At 42.5% G+C, this 19,997-nt stretch overlaps 1 protein-coding gene and 1 pseudogene across 7 annotated transcripts in view; both read left to right on the top strand.

The window, feature by feature from the left end:
- The window catches only part of GAN (gigaxonin), a gene marked incomplete at its 5' end in the record, with an annotated part of 80,739 nt that overhangs the window by 9,912 nt on the left and 50,830 nt on the right, over nt 1-19,997 (top strand). The window lies entirely within an intron of this gene.
- On the top strand, nt 8,467-18,540 carry LOC309649609 (protein SLC31A2 pseudogene; annotated as a pseudogene). The gene is made up of 2 exons: nt 8,467-8,531; nt 10,637-18,540. The product of its transcript is annotated as a protein SLC31A2 pseudogene (transcript).

Here is a 19,997-nt window from a genome sequence, read left to right on the forward strand (position 1 = left end):
CATAAACAGAATTGAACACGGCCTCGGGGAGGAGTTGGAGGTAGGTGGGTGGGTGGGTAGGGGAAGAGGGGGGCAAGGAGAAGGGTTCAGGTGAACAAAGGTGTGAGTGCGGGGACTTGTATGCGCCCAGGGTAGTAAGTATACTTCCCCGGGCTGGACTGGGGCCTTGGCTAGGGATGGGGGCAAGTGCTGGTGGACGGGCAGGTCAGGACGGTATTCCCGAGTGCCAGGCTAGTTCGCTTAGATTTTTCTTTTTTTTTTTAACATCTTTACTGGAGTATAATTGCTTTACAATGGTGTGTTAGTTTCTGCTTTATAACAAAGTGAATCAGTTATACATATACATATATCCCCATATCTCTTAGATTTTTATTCCGTCTTTCACCAGTAGTACTAGTGATAGAAACAGAGCTCTGCTTTAAGAAGGTAACTTGGTGGTTGTTTGTTCACAGGACTGAGAGGGGGACCAGAGTTGCTTACTGATTCAGGTCAGCACCCCGTGGCGCTGTCCCGGCACCCGTGTCAGTAGTAGTGGCCGAGGTCGGGATTAGAGGAAGAAGCAATCGACTGCTAATTGGATGTGGGAATTAGGCTGAGGGAGAGGGAAGAGCTAACAGGTTTTGAGGCCAGCTGCCTAAGAAAAGTGGGGAAGATAACAATCTGTCTTCGATGTGTCCTATTCAGGGTAGCATTGCTCTATAAACCCCTTAATTACACTCATTTGTAGTTCTTGAAAACTCTGTGGAGTGTGACACTTACCTGTGAATGTGTGTGTTTCTCACCTCTGCCTCTCTTGACCTCCTGCTTTTTACTGGCAGAGGAATTCCTGTTCATCCTTCAGGACCCAGTATCCCGTCCTTGGTAACATTTTCCCAATTCTGCCAAATGATCACTGTCTCCTACAGGCTTCTCTGTAGTGTATGGCGTGTACCTTCAGTGTACCATGTGTCAGTGCTCCACTGACTTTTATTCAGTGGGGAGAAGTAGAACAGACAGATGGACTGGGTGCTTTTAACACGTCTTATCTCTAGGGCCAGAGGCACTAAATCCATTAGTGGAAAGTCTGTAGGTAAGAGACTTGAGTTGACTGCAGTCTAAGTACTGATGAAGAAGTAGACGATCAGAGTTCAGGATGCTGTATACACTGCTTCCAAATAAGATGGAACTTTTGGCTGTGGCGTTTTACTGTATAGCTGAATGTGTACTGGGGACTGGGGAAGAGGGCCAGAAGAAACCATCTTAGAACAGATTTTAACCCAGAAGAGAGTCTTTAATTTTATACTGTTTCAGATGGCACAGTCAAGCTCAACAAAGTCCATTTCTGGTGCCAAGAAACCTGGGAGAAAGGGCCAAATTCTTTATTCAAAAGTAGTAGCTCCAGTGAGACAGCTTTTGTCACAACATGACTAAAGAATTAATAGAGAAGCATTCATTCCCTTGACAGCATTTTGGAAAGCATTTTCAGCTTCAGGTTGTTTAGAGAAGTTTATAACAGTAGATTATAAATTAAGAAGGCGCCAGAAGCAGAAAGATCATTGTGAGATGCTGAAGTGAAACTCATCCTGAGCTGCCTGTCATTTATTAAAGAAAACTGAAAGGGGGTGTGTTTCAGGCTGTAGTTGATTTTTGGTTTTGGTTTTATTTTCCTACTCCCACTATCTCCTTTTTTAAAAAGAAAAAAAGAGCTTCTTAACCGTCACTTAACACTTTGGTTTGAACTCCTTTGAAAGGATGAATACAAAGACAAGAATAAATTCATATAAATTCTTACTTCTCCTTTGAATTTGTTCAGGAGTTCCACCTTGCCTTTGAAAAGACATAAACCTTCCTTCTAACTCTTTACATTGGGAAGAGGGAATAGAAAGTGAGTAGAAATATGGACCTACTTCTACAGTATGAAATTTCTGTAGTATTCAGTGCCATGTGTGTACTGCAGCAAAGAAGAACCAGGTCCACCAGTTTTTAATTAGAGAAGACTTGTAAGAATGCCCCCCAGATCAAAAGGGCTTACTCTTGAGATGGTTATTTCCATGGGCTCTTTTATATATATATATATATATGTATATATATATATATGTATATATATATATATATATATATATTTATTTATTTATTTATTTATTTATTTATTTTTGGCTGCGTTGGGTCTTCGTTGTGGCACATGGACTTTCTCTAGTTGCGGTGGGCAGGGGCTACTCTTCGTTGCGGTGCGTGCGCTTCTCATTGCAGTGCTTCTCTTGTTGCGGAGCACGGTCTCTAGGTGCGCAGGCTTCAGTAGTTGTGGCACATGAGCTCAGTAGTTGTGGCTCATGGGCTCTAGAGCGCAGGCTCAGTAGTTGTGACGCACAGGCTTAGTTGCTCTGCAGCATATGGGATCTTCCCAGACCAGGGCTCAAACCCGTGTCCTCTGCATTGGCAGGTGGATTCTTAACCACTGCGCCACCAGGGAAGCCCTCCATGGGGTCTTAAGGTTATAGGAGGAGCCTCTTTTAAACAGCATCTGAAAAACCATACCTGAGGAGAACATCTGGAACTATTTGACAGGTTGAGGCATGAATGTCTTTCTTTTATTTCCAAAAAGTCAGGGTGTGACCAGACAAGGAATCAGACTTGTTTCATCCTAGAAGAATTTTTTGCTTCACAAGTTGCTGCCTCATGATTCTGTCTTTGAACTCATCCTAAAATTTTAATATGCATTTTCAAACCTTGTCTTTTAAAAGGTAAATTTTATTGACTGCTTTACTTTCAGATGTACAAGAACTAGATTTAAATTTTAAGAATTTTTTATACAAAAAGTTTTATGGAAAACCACATGAGGGTTCAATTATTTATGTCACCCTAAGTTCTGGTTCTGAACAGGGTACTTAATATATTGTTACAGTTGTAGTCTATATGTACATATTATTTGTGGTTCATCTTTTCATTTGAAGTCAAGTTGTGTCCCTCTTATATCTCAGTGTAATGCCCATAATCATTTTTAATACCTATTTGTTATGACATCATATTGCTGCTCCATATAATTTGCTTCATCATTCCTCTTTGACATTTTAATTTGCAGTTATTTTTTTCTTCTGAATAGTCACTATAAACAAATTAGGAAAAAAAAAAAACCTCTTGGTTGTTTTTTCTTTGTATTTTTTTGTGGGTAAACCCACTGTGGGGACTATGTCCCAGGCATATCTGTTTCTGAAGATAGAAACAAATTTGTTCTTATAATATGAAACCAGATTACTGTCCAGGAAGACTGGATTATCATATCAAGACCCTGGCAGTGTGTATCTGATTATTTTTTTTCCCCTCAGGTTTATTACCATTGCCTGGTCCCTTTTGCAAGTGGTTTCTCAAAGTTATTACTATTTTGCATATTATTACTATTTTGTTAGGCTGGATTTCTAAATGTTGTACGTTTGCCATGGTAAAAATATTTAGAGCAGGGTTTGGCAAACTTTTTCTCTAAAGGGTCAGAAATATTTTAGGTTTTCCAGTCCATATGTGGTCTCTGTCACATACTCTTCTTTGTTTGTTCTTATTTTTAACAACAACCTTTTAAAAACATAAGAACCATTTTTAGCTCAAGGGCCATACAAAAACAGGCTGTGGGTTGTAGTGTGTCAACCGTGATCTAGAGTATTTGAGTTTTTAAAATTTGGACATAAAACCTCTCACGCTGGCGATCATCTTTAATGCAGTTTAAATGTCATGTGGTGATTTGCATGCCGGTCTTCCAGAGAGCAGAGGCTGGCAGTCAAGGCTGATTCTCCCTGGCTCCCTCACCTGCTCTCCCCCCCCACCGCCCCCCATATTCATCTCTTTCTTCTTGGATGGTCTGTTGTGTATCCTCTTTCTTCTCCTTAAAAAAAAAAATTTTTTTTTTCCTTCCTTTCTGGCTCCTTTTCCCGAGCATGAAAGAATGGTTAAGTCCTTTCCAGCAACCGGCACTTAGGAGATGTGCAAATGTTGAATGAATGCGTCCGTTAAAAGCAAACATACTCTGCATCCTCTTCTAACAAGTGCACGATTTCCTTGACTTTGCTCCAATGATTTTTTTTTTTAACATCTTTATTGGAGTATAATTGCTTTACAATGGTGTGTTAGTTTCTGCTTTATAACAAAGTGAATCAGTTATACATATACATATGTTCCCATATCTCTTCCCTCTAGCGTCTCCCTCCCTCCCACCCTCCCTATCCCACCCCTCTAGGTGGTCACAAAGCACGGAGCTGATCTCCCTGTGCTATGCGGCTGCTTCCCACTAGCTATCTATTTTTACGTTTGGTAGTGTATATATGTCCATGCCACTCTCTCACTTTGTCCCAGCTTACCCTTCCCCCTCCCCTTGTCCTCAAGTCCATTCTCTAGTAAGTCTGTGTCTTTATTCACGTCTTATTCCTAGGCTCTTCATGACCTTTTTTTTTTTTTTCTTAGATTCCATATATATGTGTTAGCATACTGTATTTGTTATTCTCTTTCTGACTTCCTTCACTCTGTATAACAGACTCTAGGTCCGTCCACCTCTCTGCAAATAACTCAATTTCATTTCTTTTTATGTCTGAGTAATATTCCATTGTATATATGTGCCACATCTTCTTTATCCATTCATCTGTTGATGGACACTGATTCTTGAAGGAAGAGTCTGTGTATCTCGTCCTCGGTCTCACCTCCTGCTTCACTCTGCCCGTAGACTTGTGTCTTCTCACTCCATTAAAACTGTTCGTTCAAAAATTGGTAAATATAATGGCCAAATCAAGTGAAAAAAATTTTTTTTATTGAAGTCGAGTTGATTTACAATTTTGTGTTAATTTCTGCCATACAGCAAAGTGATTCAGTTATACATATATATATACATTCTTTTTTAAAATATTCTTTTCCATTATGGTTTATCATAGGATATTAAATATAGTCCCTGTGCTGTACAGTAGGACCTTGTTGCTATTCATTCTATATATAAAAGCTAACATCTGCTAACCCCAAATTCCCAATCCATCCCTCCCCCAGTCCCCTCCCCCTTGGCAACCACAAGTCTGTTCTCTATGTCTGTGAGTCTGTTTCTGTTTCATAGAGAAGTTCATTTGTGTCATATTTTAGATTCCACATATAAGTCATATCATATGGTATTTGTCTTTCTCTTTCTGACTTATTCAAGTTCAAACTTTTAAGTGCTTCTCGTACTCGACCTGTCTGTGTTTATCACTCTAGGGCATTTTCTTGACGCTCAGGCTCTCCAGGCCTCTGTGACACCTTTGTCCCATTTCCCCCACAGTCTCCTTTTCTGGTTCTCTCCTCGTCTGTCCCTAAATGTGATGTGGCACAAGCTTCTGTCTTCTCCCTGTACTCTCCCCACGACAATCTCATCAAATCAGCAACAAAGGTGCTGCCGCCCCCTCTCTTCTGAGCCCCAGGCCTGGACATCCCGACGGCCAGCTACACGGCCACCCCACACCCTGCTCCCTCTGCCCTCAGGCAGGTTGTCCTTCATTACCAGACTCTTCAGGAGAAACGGGGGAGTCCTCAGGGCGCCACCCCCTCCCTTACCCTCCTGGAAGCTGTCTCTTCGTTACCATCGTCAGCACTCGTGCTCTAGCTTCCATAATTCCTGAGTTGTGGCAGGATCTCTGCTGGTCCATCAGTCTCCCAGAGCTGCCACCAGAATGATGTTTCTAGAATGTAATTAGATAATGTTCGAAACTCCAGTGTCTTTGGGGATGTGGCTGATTCAGGCGCTGGGGCAGGAAGAATATACTATGTGCCTGGAGCATTTGTGCCAGAAAGTAAAGTAAAGAGGTGCCCAAAAGAAGAAAGAGGCTTTCAGAAAGAGCACAGACTTGGCCTGAAAGAAGTCCCGACGGCCAAAGCTGTAATGATTTGAGCAAGAAAATGAATACCAACAATGTTGGATTATAATCCATAGAATAAAGAAGTACCTGTGTGTCTATGGATGAATAAATGGATGGATGGATAAATAAATAAATGGTGGAGAAGAAACAGTTCTTTCTTACAGAAGAATTTCAGTTAATAAATGTAGAAGAAGGAATAAGAGAATAGGAAATCATCCGTTGAACACCACAGTAATAATGGAGACTAAAATTAGTGGACAAGAGTTTGAAGAGAAAAAGGATATTTGCATATTCTCACATTACCTCTTCTGATATAGTTATTAATTACACAGGGAAAAATAGTATCTCAGAGTGGAGAAACCTAACAGCACCTAACCAAGTGGCCAAGGTTAAGGTCAGCACATTGACACATGGTTAATAACATGCCCAAGGTTAATAGCATATTGACATCATGTTTTCCCTGATGTGACGGGCACAGCATCACTTTGGTAGTGTCCCTGCCAGAAATGCCCAGCCTCAGTCTAATCATAAGAAATTAAATCCAAGTTCAGGGACATTGTACAGAATAATTGACCAGTGCTCACCAAAGTGTCAGGTCTTTAAAGATGAAGAAAGATTGAGGAACTGTCACAGGTTAGGGACACAACAACTAAATGCAGTTTGGAACCCTGGATTGGGTCCCAGAATGGAGAAAGGACATTAGGGGGAAAACTGGTTAAATTTGAATTAAGTCTATAGTTTATTGAATAGTATTGACCAGTCTTTATTTCTTAGTTTTGATCATTGTACTAAGATTATATAGGTTACATACTAAGTGAAGTAACCAGAGAAAGACAAAGATCAAATGATGTTGCTTATATGTGGAATCTTAAAAAAAAAAAAAGATACAAATGAACTTATTTACAAAACAGAAATAGACCCATAGGCATAGAAAACAAACTTATGGTTACCAAAGGGGAAAGGAGGGGGGATAAATTAGGAGTTTGGGATTAACATATATACACTACTATATATAAAATAGATAACCAACAAGGACCTACTGTAGTACACAGGGAACTCTACTCAATATTTTTCAATGACCTGTAAGGGAAAAGAATCTGAAAAAAATAGATGTATATGTATGTATAACTGAAACACTTTGCTGTATACCTGAAGCTAACACAGCATTGTAAATCAACTATACTTTAATAAAAATTTTTTAATTAAAAATTTTTTTTTAATTTTAAAAATTAAAAATAATTTTTTTAAAGACTATGTAATTTATTAACAGTAGGTATGCTTCATGAAGGGTATACAGGAACCCTACAATTCTTAAAAACTTTTTTGTGAGTTTAAAATTATTTCAAAATGAAAAGACTTTTAAGAAACTCCTCACGAGTGTCTCCATTTCCCTCAAGGTGAAGTCCACATTCTTTTGCATGGTCCCTCGACTTGGGTTTGTTTGATTTCTTACAATTCGATTGAGGTTACGCAATTTTGGCAAGAGCAGCGCATGAGCGATGCTGCACCCTCCTCGGTGCATTGTACCAGGGGCCCCTGTCGGCAGCTTGTCCCAACATCAGTAGTGTTGGTTTGATCCCATGGTTAGAGATGATGTCCGCCAGGTTAATCCACTCCTTTTCTCTTTGTAATTAACATGTAATTAATGCGGGGAGACTTTGAGATTATGTAAATACTGCATTCCCCGTCAACTTTCATTCTCTAGTTTTAGCATCCGCGTATGCTCTGTAACTATCATTCCTTCTGTATGTGTTAGTCAGGCTCCTAAATTTTAGGCTTAAGCAGCTGGGTAGGAAATCGTACCGTTTACCACAATGGGGACAGTACAGGGAGGAAGAGGCTTTCAGCAGGTTGGGACAAAGATTTATTGTGGAACATAAAGGGTACTTTATCTAGAGGCTTCAGATGAGGGGGTTAAAACCCAAATTCCTAGACATGACTGGTAACATTTCATTTTACTAACATTAAGACCATGGTTAGAAGTGACAGTTGGTCAGTTCCTCAAGGGTGGGGACCACCAGCTGGTTGAGATCCAGTTTCTAAATCCATGCCCAGTGCTGAAGGCTGTGCCCGGGCAGTGAAGGGACTAGCTGTGCAAAACAGAGTCACCATTTTTATGGGTTTGGTCTCACTTTACAGCTTTCCCTCTGGCAATTGCTGCGTTTCTGCCAGGAGTAATCAATGTCACCCGTGGTCGTGTACACCCACTGTGCCTGTGATGTTTTGTGGATACCACATCCCTCCCTCCCTGTCCGCTCCCCACCCCCCGCCCCCAACACTGGCTCACAGTCTACACAGTTTCCTTGAGCTGTCCCTGTTTGAGGTTTAATTCACACTTTCCACGTTCTCTTTTCAGAAAACATCACCTTCCCTAAGGTAAATTTCTATTTTGTTCAGATCACAGACTGGAAGGCATATACTTTGTGTTTTCGTACTTCTTCCAGATATTGATGTCATTGGATGTGGTTACTCAGAGCAGATCTAAATATGAAACGCTGTACTTCATCTTCAGAGTGGATGATGTGATAAGAGGAGGAAGATGGAAAACATTTTTGTGAATCCTCACGTGTTGTGTGATCGGGGAGCGCAGAGGTGGTCAGGGACGGTTAGGACTGTGGCCTCTGCATCCCCTATGGTGAAGTGGCTCTGCTTCGGCTTCATTACCGGGGGCTGGTTTGGTGGGCTGACACCTGGACAGTAAGCCTTTCATTTTCTGGAAACCTTTCCTAACCTTCGCACTTTTCCATCACTCTGTAGCTCCTAATTTCCCATGCAGGGCACCAGTGATGGTGAGGGGAAGGCAGCGAAGCAGGGCGGTATGGAGTGCCAGGCAGTTAGGCACATTCACAGATGACAGGCCTCTCCTACAGCCAGTTTACATTTAGGCCTCAGCACAAAGGCAGATGATTGCATCAGGGGCCTCTGGATAGTGGACTATTTGAACATTCAATTCTTGAATTGCTGACTGCAGCACACCCTGGCTCGGATGCCGGGGGAAAGCAGCACCTTCCCCTCAGTGCAGAGCAACCAGCGATGCTGTGCAGGGGGACGTACAGACGCTTAGCTGGTGAATGATGCCACTTCTGAACGCTTGTGCTCATTTGGTCTTGGAGCCAAGTGAAAACAGTAACTGATCATTGCAGCGTTAAAATCCATTGGTTCCCCCACCTGGCTGCGTGCTGTTATCAAGTGCATGATATTTTTCAAGTGCGCATTCAGTACTGGACACTTTATGGGGTATGGAGGTAGAGCAGTGAACAAAACAAAGTCCCTATTTTCATGGATGTAAACATTAAACAGATGCCGTCTATTAGATGGTGGTAAATTCTAGGAATAAAATAAAGCAGGGAGGGGAGTGGGGATGTTATTTTATTTTATTTTATTTTATTTATTTATTTATCTATTTTTTAAATTTGTTTTTGGCTGCTTTGGGTCTTAGTTGCTACGCACAGGCTTTCTCTAGCTGCAGCGAGCGGGGCCTGCTCTTCGTTGCGAAGCAGGGGCTTCTCATTGCTGTGGCTTCTCTTGTTGTGGAGCACGGGCTCTAGGCGTGCGGGCTTCAGTAGTTATGGCACACGGGCTCAGTAGTTGTGGCTCGTGGGCTCTAGAGCCCAGGCTCAGTAGTTGTGGCCCATGGGCTTAGTTGTTCCACTGCATGTGGGATCTTCCCAGACCAGGGCTCGAACCCGTGTCCCCTGCATTGGCAGGCGGATTCTTAACCATTGTGCCACCAGGGAAGCCCAGGGGTTGTTATTTTAGATAACAAGGTACCTGGGCCGCTCTTTGGAGGTGTTACTGGAGTAGAGACCTGAAGTCAGTGAAGGATTAAGTCTTCTTTCCACTAATCAAGGAAGTGGGAGGTGGAGAGACTCTTCCAGGCAGGAGGGAATACATCAGAATAAGCTGGAAACTTTTAAAATATACGTTGTCTTGAACCTAACATAATTGGTCTAGGACCTGCTTTTCTCTAAAAGCTCTTCAGAAGCTTTTGGGAAGCAGGTTGGGGAGCTACTCTTAAAATCCATTAGAAGTATGAGTCATTCCAGGATCTATATGAGGAAAAAAGTGTTGATTGTAAATAAGTAAAAACCATAATCTGTCTGGGTAAAAAGAATTGGAGGCAAAGAGAAATGAATAGAGGAAATACAAGGAGATAATGAAGGGAAAGAAACAGTCATGAACCTTAATGAGAATGCTATTCTTATGATAAAGTGTGATTCTTAGAATAATAGAGGACTGCGGCTCTGGTCCCCATTTCTACTTTTTCTTTGGCACCTCCTGCTCTGAGTGAACCAGTGTCCTGCTGATGGCAGTTCCCAGATGGGACACACAGCACCATACCTGTGTTTTCTCGTGTTTTCCTCTGCTCACTGCTCCCTGACTTTGCTCAGTCTTGTAGGAGGAGCATTGCAAGGATTAGTTAGCCTATGTAGGTTGAGGTGCTGTGCAAGGGGAGCTTACCTAGAGGTTGGCCGGTGGCACCTAGTTCATATCCCACCGTGTGCCTCGGGATCTCCTCGGACCTCCCTCTGGGACACCTGGTCACGTGCCATACATGTGTGTAAACGCTTTTCTCCTGTGTAGATGGAATTCTTAGGCGGCAGGAACTGGGAGATAGACGGGTTCTTGCATTCCCATCCACCAAAAAGCAGGCCTTGTCGTAAGAGGATGCCATCTGTTGATGGAAATATTACCTGCACGTTTATATTTCATAAAGTTGACTGGGACCAGAAAGTATTTTAAAAATAGACTGTCTTTTTTAGAGCAGTTTAAGGTTCACAGCAAAACTGAGAGGAGGATAGAGGTTCCCCGTATACCTCCTACCTACTTCCGCTTCTCTTTGATTTCTGGAGTGTCCACAGTCCTGCAGGCATGGCCCTTTCGGGGTTGGTCGTCTTGCTCCTGGCTGTGTTGTATGACGGCATCAAGGTTGGCAAAGCCAGGCTGCTCCACCAGGCCCTGACGCGCCTGTCCATCTCCACCAGCCAGCAGCTCATCAGAGAGACGGGCCGGAATTCTTCAAGCTCAGAGTCCCCCGCAGTCAGCAGAACCCACCTCAGGTGGTTCTTGTGTCCCTTCGGCCAGCCTCTACTTCATGTCGCTCGGGTGGTCATCGGCTACTTCATGATGCTGGCTGTTATGTCCTACATTTTCTTTGGCATGGTCCTGGGCTCAGGTGTGGGCTACTACCTAGCCTATCCACATCTCAGCATGACTTAGCTGGTGACAGCTGTGCAGGCTCTGGGCGCTGGAGAGAGCTGGGGCCCCTCCTTCCAGACATTGAACTTCCAGCCCCACGTCTCCTTTTTCTTCTGTTGGCTGTTCTCACAGCATTCCCAGCTCCTGGAAACTTTGAGCTGAAGCCAGCACTTGCTCCCTGGAGTTCAGAGGCCACTGCAGCTCCTCAGCCAGGCTGCAGAGGGCCCAGGCATAGTCTTTCTGTGCCTTAAGAAGGCTGCTGTGACCGGAGGGTGGATGGAGAGACCAGAACCCGGGGGGCAGGTTTCATGATGATGGCAGCATCTGCTGGGACCTGTTTCCCTTTCTTGGGGGGAGAGTGATAGCAGGCTAAAGGCAGAGAAGCAGGACTGTTAGCAAGGCTTTGACCTATCCTTCAAATAGAGTGAGCTCCTCCCATCAGACAGCACTGCCTGCAGGAAGATGATACTTTAATGGCTTTAGGTGTCGGGGAGCTCTTCATGGCCTTAATGCCCCCCTCTTCTCCTGATCCTCCTTCTATGCAAAACCAAGAACTGCACTGAATAATATTCAATACAGATGTTCTTTATTTATTACTTACTGCTCACCCATAATGATCTGGTAGGGAAACATGACTAATCCATTTAAAATACTGAGTAAGCCACAGGGGGTAATGACTGAAGATGCAATAAGCAGTCAAACCAAAGCATTGCACTAGTAGAGTTAGGTGGGGCTCTTCAGATATTTGAACCTTTTCACTTTAAAGAAAAGGAAAGAATAGACCCAGGGAGAGAAAAATCACTGCTGTATACTGTAATGTCTACACTCAAGTACCTCATGGGCTAGGTGAAAGATGGTCTGAAGCTTTGAGAATTTAAAAAGAAATAGATTTTAATAAATATATATTTTTTAATAGTCAAAAAAGAAAAAAAAAACAACAGAACATGTGTCGCCTCCGCCATGCTCAGCATCGCCCACCAGGGGGAGCCTTTGTTACAACTGATGATGCTCCATTGACACACCATCCCCCAGGGTCCATAGTTTACGTTAGGGTTCACTGTTGGTGTATATTTTGTGGGTTTGGACAGATGCATAACGACATGTATCCACCATCGTAGTAACATACTGACTAGTGTCACTGCCCTGAAATTCCTCTGCCCTAAAGATCCTTTTTTGGTGTGGTTTTTAGGAGCTCACGAAGACAAAAAAAGGAGGAGGGGGCATCTGTAAAACAGGCTCCCCACAGGAGCAGACATCATTAGTTGGGCCTCAGTGGGCAAATGCAGTGCTGAGCCCACGCCCCTCTGCTCTTGAGAGCTACCCAGTTTGAGGTGACATGAATCATTTGAAACTGTGTGAGTAATGCCCATGAATTTCCCTGGAGTTTCTGTAAAGCTTGACTCCTTGAGCATTACATTCTCTTGCATCCTATTTGAGTAGGTTTCCTTGCTTTTATTGGAGACAAGCTTTTGCATCCCCGGGGAGGAAAAGTCACTTAGATGTCTTCTCTGTCGCTGTTATATCAAATCCCGTTCAATAACGTCTACCGTGAGGAGGAGGACCAGGACTGATTATCTGGGTTGTTTGTTATGACATTTAGACACACCGGACTTTTCCAGCAATTGGAAGCCAGTTAGAAGAGGATAGTATATAACCAGCAGAGGACTTTGCTCTGTTACACTTTTTTAAAAGTCGTAGACCTCTTTCATGGATATAAAACTTTGAATCATACCAGCTTCTTTATTAGCCAACAACTTTTTTCTTATAAAACCTTTTCAGTGTTGTCCAGAGAAAGAAAAACTGATTTTGTTTCACTTGTGTTTAAGTTTAATAGAACAGAAAATAAATGCTTGCCCAGAGGGTAGGTGATTGGAGGGAAAATGAACTTGCACTGCATCACCCACAGAAGGCATATTATAAATCCTATGAAACTGATTGAGTTGGCTGGACTTTATCCTCTAGGACTCAACAGAATGTGTCTCCAGAGCTGAGTCTCTGCCGTAACTTTTTGGTGTGTTTCAGCAGTTTAGCCCAGAAGTGCTCAGGGGTGGGGAAGCCCTCAAATCACCTTATTTAACCTCTTCTTTTTACAAATGAGAGAACAGGGGCAGAGGGGGGGAATGTTTTGCCCTAGAAACAGAAAACTGGGGAAGAATGTGATAGGCATGGATATTTATATCTGAACACTGGAGGCCCAATCTTACAATACTCCCCATTATTTCTAGTTTTTTCACAGAGTGTTATGAAATTCTCAAAGTGATGTTTTAAGACTACAGCAGTTTCTAGGAGAGAGTTTGTAAATTGACATCACATAATAATAATAAAAACAAGGATTTTGTGACTTCCAATAAATTTACGTATGACTCTATATCTTCCTGGGGTGGAGATTGAAAACAGAAAAGAAGAGGGAGAGGGGCAGTATCAGGGTAGGAGATTAAGAGGTATGTTATGCATAAAATAAGCTATAAGGATATATTGTACAACACAGGGAATATAGCCAGTATTTTATAATAACTATAAATGGAGTATAACCTTTAAAAATTTTGAGTCACTATATTGTACACCTGTAACTTATATAGCATTGTACATCAACTATACTTTAATATATTTTTCTTAACCATATTTGCTTACTTATTTATTTATTTATTTTATTTTATGGCTGTGTTGGGTCTTCGTTTCTGTGCGAGGGCTTTCTCCAGTTGCGGCAAGTGGGGGCCACTCTTCATCGCGGTGCGCGGGCCTCTCACTGTCGCGGCCTCTTGTTGCGGAGCACAGGCTCCAGACATGCAGGCTCAGTAGTTGTGGCTCACGGGCCTAGTTGCTCCGCGGCATGTGGGATCTTCCCAGACCAGGGCTCGAACCCGTGTCCCCTGCATTGGCAGGCAGATTCTCAACCACTGCGCCACCAGGGAAGCCCCTATACTTTACTTAAAATAAGAAAGGAAACAGAAGAGTTGATTTACTTCCTGATATATATGGACTAACTTTAGAAACAAAACTATTGGTTATTAACCCTTTGGCTTGGTTTTTTTTTTTTTTTAATTCATTAACTCATTCTGTTCAGTTCACTGAATTCTCAGTTATATGTGGCAGAGAAGATAGAAATGATGTGCAAGGTGAGAAAATTCTAGATAAAAAAGGGAAGATACAGAGAAAATGTGTTGGTAGATATTGGGAAAATTAGGGTATTTACTGGAGGAAAGAAATGTGAAACAGAATGCAACAAAAGCTGAAGGGATGTAGAGATTTAATTGGGGAATAGGGGAGGGGGAAGTGAAGACAAGAAGAGGGAAAATAAGACAAGTTTGTGAGGTTTCTAAATGAGAAAGGGATGGCAAGTATCCAAGTAATGAAAGAAGGGGGAACTTCCCTGGGGGTCCAGTGGTTAAGACTCCGTGCTTCCAATGCAGGGAGCGAGAGTAAGATCCCTGGTCGGGTAACTAAGATCCTGCATGCCCCATGGCGAGGCCAAAAAAAAAAAAAAAAGTCTTATAAAAATATTGAATCACTATGTTGTACTCCTGAAACTAATATTGTAAATCAACTATACTTCAATAAAAAATTTAAAAAAATAGAAAGAAATGAAAGAAGGAAGTAACTGCAAATGACAGCAGGCTGTGAAGCAAGACAGTTTCACAGCAGGTCTGAGTGACTCTTAGCGTCTAAGATGGGTAAGGACTAACGGCCAATTTTCACTATATTCCTGACAGACAGATAGATATCAGCCTCCTGAGACGTCACCTGCAGGCTGATGATGGCCTGTGAATTGTCACCTGGCCATGATAATATAAGTACACACGGAGAGTAAGAATTAGAAACTCTTGTAGCAGTTTGACAGAATAATTTTATGTCCGTCGAATCTAATGATAAAAGAATTGGGGCCACAGGAACTCCCTGGCGGTCCAGTGGTTGGGACTCTGCGCTTTCATTGCGGTGGCCCAGGTTCAATCCCTGGGCAGTGCAACCAAAAAAAAAAAAAAAAAATTTAGAAAAGAATTGGGGCCTGTATTTTATGTCTTTTAAATTTTGTTTTTTAATAACTCATGCATTTTTTTATTAAGGTATAATTGACATAGAACATTATATTAGTTTCAGGGTGTACAACATAATGATTTAATATTTGTGTATATTACAGAAGAGTCACCACAATAAGTCTAGTTAACATCTGTCACCACACATAGTTACAAAATTCTTTTTCTTATGGTGAGAACTTTTAAGATCTGCTCTCTTAGCAACTTTCAAGTATTCAGTACAGTATTATTAACTAGGCACCATGCTGTACACTTCATCCCCATTACATTTTTATCGTATTTTACAAAAGATTCATCTGAGATGGGTTAGAAATACAAAAACACACATGGATAATTTGAGAAGCATCACTTAACCCCTTGCTGCTCAGAGAGGTCTGGAGGGGTCTGCGTCACTGAGGGTGTTACCAATGCAGAAGAAACTCAGCTCCCACCACGGACCTTCTGAAAGTTTGAGAAGCTCTGTGCTTCAGACCTTTCAACATTGGACGGATGAAACTATTAGGAAGTTCTTCCTCGTATTGATTCTAGCTCTGCTTCACTGTACCTGAGATCCTGCAGGAAAAACATCTCCTGTGACAGCTCTTCAGATATTTAAAGACTGCTGTTAATTCAAAAATTTATTTTACAAATCATTGTTGAACATCTGTTCTTTGTCAACTGACAGGCTACGTTGTAGGGTTATAGTGATGAAGAGGACTCTGACCCCAAGGAACTTGAGTTTTAATAAAGGAGAGAGGAAATGGGCTTTGTACATAGATATCATCGTGCAAGACAGGACTTGATGATCCCACAGTATCAAGCGCTGGGGAAGTTGATAACATGAGGAATTCTTTTCACGCGCAGGGCAGTGAGGGCGGAGGTGGAGCCTGGGGCAGGGCGGGTGAAGGGGAGCCACTGCCAGGCTGGCATTCGAACGGCTCCTAAGAAGATGGCAGGAATTGGACATGCGCAGACGGCGTGAGGGAGAGATCAGAAGTGGGACCGAAAGATGGGAAGCTTGGAATCTGAATTTAAACCGTAATCAAAATAAGGTTTTAAAATTTAACCCTCAGATATTTAGAGACTTCAAGAGTACAATGATTCATTTTTCATGGGCTTTGAAAAAGGTCAGACTTTATGGATCTGAAATGGTCAATGCTCATATTTAAAGGAGTCTTTTTTTCTGTCCTCTTAGCCATTGTCTGTATCCTGCCATCTGCTGAAAGAAAACCATACTCTTTAAAAGGAAACATTTTTCATTGTGAAAACATGAGATAGTACAGTTGATCCATGAACAACATGGGTTTGAACTGCACAGATCCACATATGCACCGTTTTTTTTTCAATATTGCTCGGGTTTACTTATACACAGATTAATTGGAAAAAAAATCCACGTATAAGTGGAACCATACAGTTCAAATCTATGTTGTTCAAGGGTCAACTGTACACGATCTGTGGTTGGTTGAGTCTGTGGGTGAGGATACGGGGGGCGGACTATTGGACTTGCGCATCTGCAGACTTTGGTATCCGTGTGGGTGCTGGAATCAGTCCCTCGAGTATACCAAGAGATGACTGTATAGTCATCTTTAAAAAGAAAATCCAGTCGCATGGTTGAAAAATAAAAAGGGGGCACACTGAACGGTCTCTTTGTAACCCCTTTCCCCGTCAGCCTGGTCCCCCTCCTCCTGCACTGTCCACAGCCCATGGGCAGGCGCAGCCAGCTCTTGTTTGAACAACTTGAATTCTAGGTGGTGCCCCTCTATCTGAACACATTTTAGAGCTACTCCCTTTAAATAGGTGCAAGACTCTGTATCTAGCCAGGAGAAAGAAACCACATAGTAATTTGAACAAGGACAGTTTAATATAAAGAATTTTTAACTGCAGCAAGAGATTAGAGTAATAAGGGATTGGCTACTAAGAAGTAAACTCTAAAAATTAAAGGAGTAGCTGGTGTACCCAGGGCTGAGATCCAGGCTTTATTGGACGGCACACAGCCACAGCTCACCTCATGGCAGAGAAGCCACACTGGTGGGACTTGCTTGAAATCAGCCCTCTGGAACCTGCCAGAAATCTGTCCTTTAAGGTGTCTGGGAAAGCTGTTCACAGGGAGGTGTCTCCCCAGAAACAGTTGACTGCAAAGCTGCCTCTGGGAGTTCCAGGGAAAGCTGCAGGGTGCTGCTGGCCAGCTGTGCGCTGTGGGAGCCTATCCAGCTGCAGAACCAGAGCCCGGCAGCAAAACTCTCTCCTCCTGCAGTGTCTTTCCAGCACCCTCCACTGAGAAGCTTAACATCGTGCCAGTTAATGCAGAACAACTGTTGGAAAGGCTCAGAGCCGTTTTCACACAGCATGCAAAAAGGGTGGACTTGGAGCTGAGAGGCAGTATGTTGATAACCAGCACGGTGACTAAGAAATACCAATAGTCATGACATCCTGAGTGAAACATTCCTGGAGGACGTGTCTGCATGTGATAGATTTCAGAGCCAAATATTAATGATTTAGGTGTTATTCTTACTACTTACGTTATTTTTCTCTCTTGACTGAGAATTGACTGAAATTTTTTTCTTCCCTTTTAGTAAAAGTGTCAGTCATATAGATACACCTAGGGTGCAGCAAGCAGAAAAGAAATGCCTTTTGAGTAAAATTATTAGTTTTATAGAAATTGTAGAGGTAGGAATAGCAGATACGGAATATAGGGGGGAAACAAAGTTGTCTAAAACATACGTTATATATTCCATCAGTTTTGCCCTCCTAAGGCCTGCCAAGGCATCCTGCTGTACCAGAATGAGCCAGCTTTCCTTCTGCTGGTACAGAGCTGTTACCCTAGGATCATTCTTCACCATTCCTTTCCCTGCTTTTCTGTGTTGGATCATGTCATTTTTTAGTCCAGAATCTTCCTCTTTGTTTGTTGGGGCAGTTTTCCAACAGCATTCTGAGAAGGGCTGCATGGAAGATGAATTGTTTTGAGACTTTGTATAGCTGAAAATGTCTGTTCTGTCCTGATATTTGATGAGTAGTTTGGCTGGCTATAAAAATCTAGGTTGAAAATAATTTTCCTTCAGAATTTTGAAGTCATTTCCACACTGCTATTAAAGTTCCATTTGGAAGTACGAAGCCGTTCTGATACCCATTCCTTTCTGTGTAACCTGTTTTTCTTTGTGGAAGCTTATACGAATTTTTCTGTTTCCAGTATTCTGAAGCATTATGATGATATGCCTCGGAAAGGCGTATTTTTATCCCTTGTTATGAGCATTTACTTGATAATATTCTCTTTTTTTTTTTGGCATGGGCATTCCTGTTTTTCAGATGTTCAACCTTCCACACTGATCTTCCAGTTTTCTTACCTTGTGTCTCCTATTTTCTACCTTCGTCTTTTTTGCTTTCTTGGGAGACTTGAGGTCTACAACTTCTACGACTTGCAGTCTACAGTCTACGACTTATACAACTTTTAATTTTGACATTACATTAAAAGAAATTTTTTTTTTTGTAGTCTTTAAAATGTTGTTTTGGGGGCTTCCCTGGTGGCGCAGTGGTTGAGAATCTGCCTGCCAATGCAGGGGACACGGGTTCAAGCCCTGGTCTGGGAGGATCCCACATGCCGCGGAGCAACTAGGCCCGTGAGCCACAATTACTGAGCCTGCGCGTCTGGAGCCTGTACTCCGCAACAAGAGAGGCCGCGATAGTGAAAGGCCCGCGCACTGCGATGAAGAGTGGCCCCCGCTCGCCGCAACTAGAGAAAGCCCTTGCACAGAAACGAAGACCCAACACAGACAAAAATAAATAAATAAATAAAATCAAAAAATTAAAAAAAAAAAAAAAGTTGGGGGGAAAAAAAAATGTTGTTTTGTTGTTCTCTGAATGTTCCCTTTTAGAGCATCCTATTCTTGTTTCATGAGCACAACATCCTCGCTTTTCTGTGAATGTTAATGAGAGGTTTTCTTTTTTCCTTGACTTTTCATCTTGCATGATCTGTACTTCCTCCAAGTTGACTTTTTTTCTTCTGGTTTTGGTTTCTGTCTTTCTTCTTTGTCAGGCATCTGTTGAGTTGCTCAGTTTTAAGAGTGGGGCTCTAAAGCAGAGTTTCTTAACCCATGTGCCCCCCCAAAAAAGATGTCATAATGTGTGAAGATAATGATGGTGTCAGCCCTCCAAGTGGCAGGGCAGCATCTGGGGAGGCTGAGTCCCCCTGGCCCCGCACACAGCCTCATCTGTTCACCCCAGGGTCATATTACATTTTCTGCGTGTGGTGTGAAGTGAAGAAGTTTCAGAAGTGCTCCCCACAGTGTGTGGGAAGCTCAGAGCCCTTAGGTTAGCTTAGTGACAGTGGGTTTCATTGTTGCATGGTCCACCTGGGTCATTTTCTTGAGGCAGATCTGTGCCCATATCTTTAGATCTTTCCTTTGGAGCTGATCAAATCCTCCAGAAGAGTCATCAGGTTCTCACCTGGAGGACGTAGGTCTGGCTTTCAGTAATTTTAGGAGCAAAACTGAAAAAAAAGACTGATGATCTCAGCATTCAATATGTAAACACTCTCTTAACTCTCTCAGTTTTTGGTGCAGTGCACCTACCCTCAGATGTGCCTGCTACCCCCCTGTCCAGAGACGCCCCCTCCATCTCACACTCTTCAGAGGACGTCACTTATCTTCCACTGGAGCTGGGGAGCCTTACTAAACAGGGCAGAGGAGTCGTGTATCTATGTGGAGCAAGGATCTGGGAACTCACCTATTTCCTAAGACTTTGTCAGTCTCTTCTTCTGTAATTAGCTCATCCTTCACCCCTCCTTCCACAGCTTCCTCATCCTACCAATTCCGAGCCTTGGTGGGGGTTCTTAAATGCAACTTAGGTTGTGTCTGAGCTTCCCTCGCTGCTAAATTAGGAATATCTTTTAGATCTTGGGTAAAGTACCTGTTCTTAAACAAGACACAAAAAGTGTTGACTGTGAAAAATTATTCTTCAC

Source organism: Balaenoptera physalus, assembly GCF_965194825.1.
Source record: "Balaenoptera physalus genome assembly, chromosome: 19".
NCBI lineage: Eukaryota > Metazoa > Chordata > Mammalia > Artiodactyla > Balaenopteridae > Balaenoptera > Balaenoptera physalus.